Below are 6,184 nucleotides of genomic sequence, written 5' to 3' on the forward strand. Positions count from 1 at the left end.
TAATTGTTGTCACATATTTAGACAGACAATTTTACGTGTCCTTACATCTCAATCATATTACAAATAAAAGAAGAATCCGTGAGACAAAATCGAGAACATATGACAAGAACACTGTTCTTACTAATTGACTCTGTCGGCAATGCGCTGCCAACAAGCCTCCCTGGCTTTGTTGGCGCCACAGTGTTACATTTATCCGCTAACCTTTCTTTAAGCCCTCATATCCTGACATTATCAGCTGCATTATTCCGGGGACAGTCCGGCGCACAGATACTGCGCACCCACTTCACGCGAACTAACTCCAGTTAAGTTACACCGAGTCAACTAACTGACATCTTAACCACCGTCGTAGTACCGGTTAACACCAGTTTAGGTAATCCGAGCTTGTCAACCCTGACTTTCCTCGATAACCCCCAGTTAAATCTGAGTAGGTTAAACTCCCTTCGTAGTACACCCCTCAGCTCTAATCTAACATGTTTGTTCAATAAACAGGGATACAAAGTGAATTGTATGGCCGACTGGCCAGCTATGGAGAAATCAACGAACCCTCAATGGATGAGTTGGAGCAGTGCTGTCCAGGGTTCTAAAAAAGCCCCCGCTTCAGTCTTGACAAAAATGCATTCACCAATTGCTCTTAACAATTAGGCTAGCAGAATAACAACAATAGGAAGCAGAAATGTGCGAACGTGATTCTCACGACCGTATCCTTATGTCACCTCATAAGATTTAATAGCCGGTTAGACAAGTCCATCTTTAACATGTCTCTCTCCACTCATGATCAGAGAGATCTTTGATGAGGGTGAGGACTCTTGGTGTTGACTGATAGTTGCTTCTTGTTTTTCTTTGTTTCAACTTTTGTGCCCTTCTCTGGATTGATGCTGAAGAAACCCCTTTGTGAACACAAGAAATCATAATCAACCACTATATACAGTGATTTGTTCTAAAGGATGAAATGAATAGTTTTTATTTACCTCTGAAGGAACTCAAGTGTGGAGCACAGACCCACAGGATAGTGGATATTGAGGCAGAAGTAGCTTTCAAAATATCAAACAGATGGCAGAGATAAAGGTGGGATTTGGTGATTCACAACCATGCGGTCTATACTCCGCATGAACTGCCTTGAGGCATAGCCGGAGGTTGATGCAGGTTAGAAAATAGATCACAGCAAACAAGTCATTAGTAACATAAAAGTGATCTTAAGAAGTGCTAGTTCTGGTTCTTCCACATCCAGTGGTATTTCCAGTGGTATTTTCTCCTCCACATGACTGTAATACATCCTCCTGCTTGCTGGTTCAGATCTACTTAATTCATTTTAAAGCACAATCCCAGTGAATTGCTTGTTCTCACCACAGGGAAGAAGCTGATGGGTTAAACTTGGAGAATCTATTACACTCATATGGAGGAGAAAATACCACTAGGGAAGAACCACAACTAGCACTTTAAAACATGACAGTACATTTTATGTAATATTTCCTTAAATTAGCTTAGGCTCCTACAGTAAAACTAAATATCAACTTATCACATACAATGAGGCATGGTGTCACAGACAAGTTTTCCACTTGTACTTCTTTTGCCAGACATGTTTCTTCTACATAGTGGAAGAGGTTCTCCTCTTTTTCATCAAAATAGGAGAGAAGAAGGAGCACCATATCTTTCACATCTTCTGCGCAGCCCTCAGATTGTCCTCTCATAATTTCCAGCTTAGTGACAGCCTGCAATACTCGTTTGCTCTCGTCTGCACAAATGGTTCTTATAAAGTCTAAAAGCCGTTTTCCCTTTTTTTCTACACTGGTGAGGAAAGTATCCTTTAGTGATACCCCAGTGAGCTCTTGGAAGTGGACTGTCATGCCAATCCTCCATGAGGGATTGTAGATCTGCTCCCTTGATTATCTCTTTACGTTGGGTAGTAGGTGCACTTCATACGATTTTTTTTCCTCGTCTGGGCTGAAGTTAGTCTGTTCACTGAGCACCTTCATTTTGTCTTTCTTCTCCTTTTGGCTTTCTGGTGCCTCATTCACTGGCATGAATTTCATGTCCCACTTTATGCAGCTATACGTGTCCTGAACAGCTGCCTTTTGTTCAGCTGGGACTTCCTCTGTGTCATACTAATCTGACGCCCATTTGCGCTTCATTATCCTTGGTGCTGAAGACCGCTTCACACTTTCGATTCGGGCTTGTAACTGCTTGACTAGTGAATGATACCCGGCTCCCACCACATCCCCTTCTATGACATCTTGCAGTGACTGTGGATACTTGGCAACCATTTTTTAACAACTTCTGTGGAGGCTTGTTTCCTGGGAGAAGCACAGGCATTCATCTCCGATGCAATAATCTGGATCATTTCTCTCCATAACTGTGGGCTTGGCCTTTTCCCCCTCTCCAAACACTGCATCAAGGCTTCAGGAAACTTCTCCCATGGAACATGGAAGCTGTCGACCCAATCTGCAGCAGCAATAGAGCAGCTGGGCGAGGCAGGGAGTGAGGAGCATGTTGAGGAAGCTGGAGAGGTTAATGCTGACAGTTGTGGATTTCAGTGCTCTGTGCTGTAAAACAAAAATAATGATATTAACAATGTATTGAATTATGTTTTATCTTTGGTTATACTTAAAACTAGTCAAAATGCACTTACTGGTTTCTTTCCAATAAATTACCAATTTTCTTGCTTGAATTGGCCTTAGTACTGAAAGCAGATCAGCTTCTTTGAAGTTCAAATCTTCAGTGGTCTCCACTCCCAATGATTGTAGTGTCTCCTCTCCATGAATCTCTATATTTAGAATGGAGGCTGGGAGGTCTGGCAACACCTTAGTAATGGTACTGCGTATTGTGCTTTGCTCTGCATCATCCATTTCTGAGTATGAAAGGGTGAATAAAGCTCAATTACACATCAATCACACCAGAATGACAGCCCAAGGCATTCATTAATGTGACGGCACACTGTGTTTCAATGGAACTATTTGGTATCCATCCTTCATGTAAGATGGCAATGGATAAAAATCAATCAAGTTATTGATGTTCAGACACTGCATTTTTTCATTGTCTTTCCTTACTGAGTAAGGAATTCTGCTATGTACTTTGACACCAGAAAATGAACGGTGTCATTTTTTTCCAAATAAGCACTAGTTCACCAAACTCCACAGAATCAATGTTCCCTGTAACAAGGATGATGTTCCCTTATACGGCATTTCTACTGTGACCCTTGTGTTACTCTCAGAGAAGCCAAACTGTCTGACTGCATCTTGAATAGCTTTGCTGTACAATGCTGTGTAAAATGGAGAACCACCTTCAACTTGCAAAACAGCTTGACCCATTGATCCTGCTGAAAGGTAAGCCTGGAACATCTGATGTGTTTCATTGAGAGTAAGACAGAGGTTTTTGTAATTTTTCAAATTCCTTGCACATCTCATAAAATAACTGTGCTTACTTTCAAAGTGCATTGTCCATAGTCTCATCAAGGGGCCGAATTTCAGAGTCAGTGCTGGGTAATGGTGTAAAAAGTTTTGGTTTCAGATTACATTCTGGAAATACAGCTTTTCTTGACTCTAAATATTCTTGAATAACAATATCAAAATATGCAATCTGAGGCACAGAGATTCTCTGAGCACATACCATGTCCACAATGTCTTTCAGCTGCAGAGTCCACTGCCACATATCATCTGATGTATCTTTCACTCTATCACCAATTAGGAGAGGCAGCAGCCTTAGACAATTCCAGTTTTGTATAGCCTGACCTGAGAGTTTAGCTGCTTGAGGGTTGACCTCACATGGCTTTGTAGAAGTATCAGCGCCACAGTATTTGATCTGTTTAATGCGGTGATTCAAAGTGGAGTAAGTGAACCATGCCTTTTTCTTTATCAAATTCTTAAGATACAGTGCAACATCAAGACAAAACCCCTTCAAAGATGTCATGTCCTAGACAAGGTAGTAAGCCTGGCTGACAGACATTTAAGTATTTCAAAGAATTGAATACTGACTTGAACTTTACTCCATCCACATCTGGATTATCTCCAGTCTGGAGGCGATCAACAGCAGAATTGTAGCTCCCAATGGTGCACAATGGTCCGCACAGATTTGGATCATCACCCTGAAATTCAGATCGGGTTATTAGGCAGTACCTACAGAAATGTAGTGAGCGACTGAAATTTTCTGTGAAACCACCAATGCAATGCGAGCCCAAATTATCTCCAGCAATGCAAAACAATGTTTCTTTTACTGTTTCATCTGATATTACAATCCCATTCTCCTCCAATTCCTTCGTCTGCTAGTAATTCAGAGAACACCTTAGCATGCCTAGATCCTTTTTTGTGGAGCAGAGTTTAAAACCTGTATGCTCGTTTGTGAGGAGAGTTTATCCGTGATGAGAGAATTCAATATACAGCAGCACTACGAGACTAAACGCAGAGAAGTATTGGGTGTTTGGAGAGAGAGAGGCTGCACAAAGTGGCTGAATTAAAAACAAACTACAGCAAACCATGTGTAGCAGGTGGCTACAGTTTAAGACTAATAGGGTTTCTCAGTTTGATGCATTGTTTCCTAATTTCAATCGGTGTCCTAACTGACTAATTGTCAAGTTATTGCTATTTAAACTTGCTGTTATTTTAAGCGAGAGACGCTCTTTCACAGACATGGGGCCTCTAGCAGCGCTGGTTTCTGCTGTTGCTGGTAAGCCTGACTGCATCGCCTAAGTATTGTATTATATTCTGTTGAATCCCATCTATACTAGTACCTAATGTCTATTTATAAGGCAAGACTGGGTGGAGCATCTTGCATCCTGGCTATGGTTACCCAAGGTCAATGTTTTTTATTCTCTTGATGTTAAGCAGTTGCATTTGAGATGAATTGTTAATTGATGCTCGCTAGAATTAAAACAATATGCAACATTTTGGTTCGTTGTTCTTTTGTATTTGTACTGGTGTTTGGTCTCACGTGTGGTTATATTGTATGTTTTTTACTGTGATTAGTTTGCTCTGTTTAAACTACTATTTTCGATTATTCTTTTGGTTTGATGAAGATTGCTGCTCGCTGTGCAATTACAAAAGGAGAATTTGCATGCTCTTATCAAGACCTTTGGAGATGACGCAGTATGCAAGTCGTTTTTAAGTGATCCAGTCCTGCATCAATGACACACTTTGGCGCAGTTCAGGCCCATTGGTGCTGCAGTCCTTACTACAGCGCCGGTGTTCTTACAAACTGAGCTTCCCTATCAGGATGAGCTGCCCGGTATCTGAAAACAATGGGCTACCAGCTGGATTGAGCTGCCCCGACTGAAAAAATTAAGCAGCTCCTCCCATCACACATAAAGGACCTGTCTGAATTGGCTACCAGCTGTATTTTAACACTTAAAATCCGAGGTAGCTCATCCTGTCGGACAGAAGGGACCTGTCAGAATGGGCTACCACCTGTTTTTCAACACCACTGTATCAGAAGCTTTCAAACCCTGTGTAGCTCATCCTGTCATCTAGACGTAAATAGCAAATTGGTCACTATGAATTAACCCGACCAAAATCATTTTAAATGTACATAATTATTTCCTACAGATTTATGGGCGTGTTCACTGCGCACGCATACTTTCGCTAGGCAGCTCAGTTTGTCAGAACACCGGTACCACAGAGCGCCTGCGCGCAGGTCCTCTCAGTGTGTGAAGCGCAGACCTGTGTGGACAGCTGTGTCATTGATGAAGCTCAACACATCCGCCCAGACATCACAACGACATGATCGCTTCAGCACAACACATTACACTGGACATTGACATTGTCTAACGAAAAAGGTGTCAGGTCTCCTAAAAACAAACTAACCCCCTCAGAGCAGCAATTAGGTCAGATGTGTGTTTTGAAGTGTTTGACACCCCTGCCGTACATGAAGTGGCAAATTAGCAACAGATGCATAAACCATTAATACTTTGTTTGGTCTTTGCAGATCCAGGTTTAATGACTTCAAAGGCATCCTGGTACAGTACAAGCTTCAAACTTGATGGATTTTGACCAAAAAAATAATTGGATGTAAATATTTGACCGTCACTAATGTCACAGAACATCTGAGGGAGACTCAGTTCTTTTAAACTGTATGGAGCCACATGTTTTTTTTTTGTCCTTGTGTAACGTGCTCATTATAACCTGATTGAGCCCCGTTACAAATTGACGTAACCCCTCCGTACAAGTAGTGTAGTGTTAAGCCTCCCACAGTGGGACAC

The sequence above is a fragment of the Amia ocellicauda genome, unplaced genomic scaffold (assembly GCF_036373705.1).
Source record: "Amia ocellicauda isolate fAmiCal2 unplaced genomic scaffold, fAmiCal2.hap1 HAP1_SCAFFOLD_142, whole genome shotgun sequence".
NCBI lineage: Eukaryota > Metazoa > Chordata > Actinopteri > Amiiformes > Amiidae > Amia > Amia ocellicauda.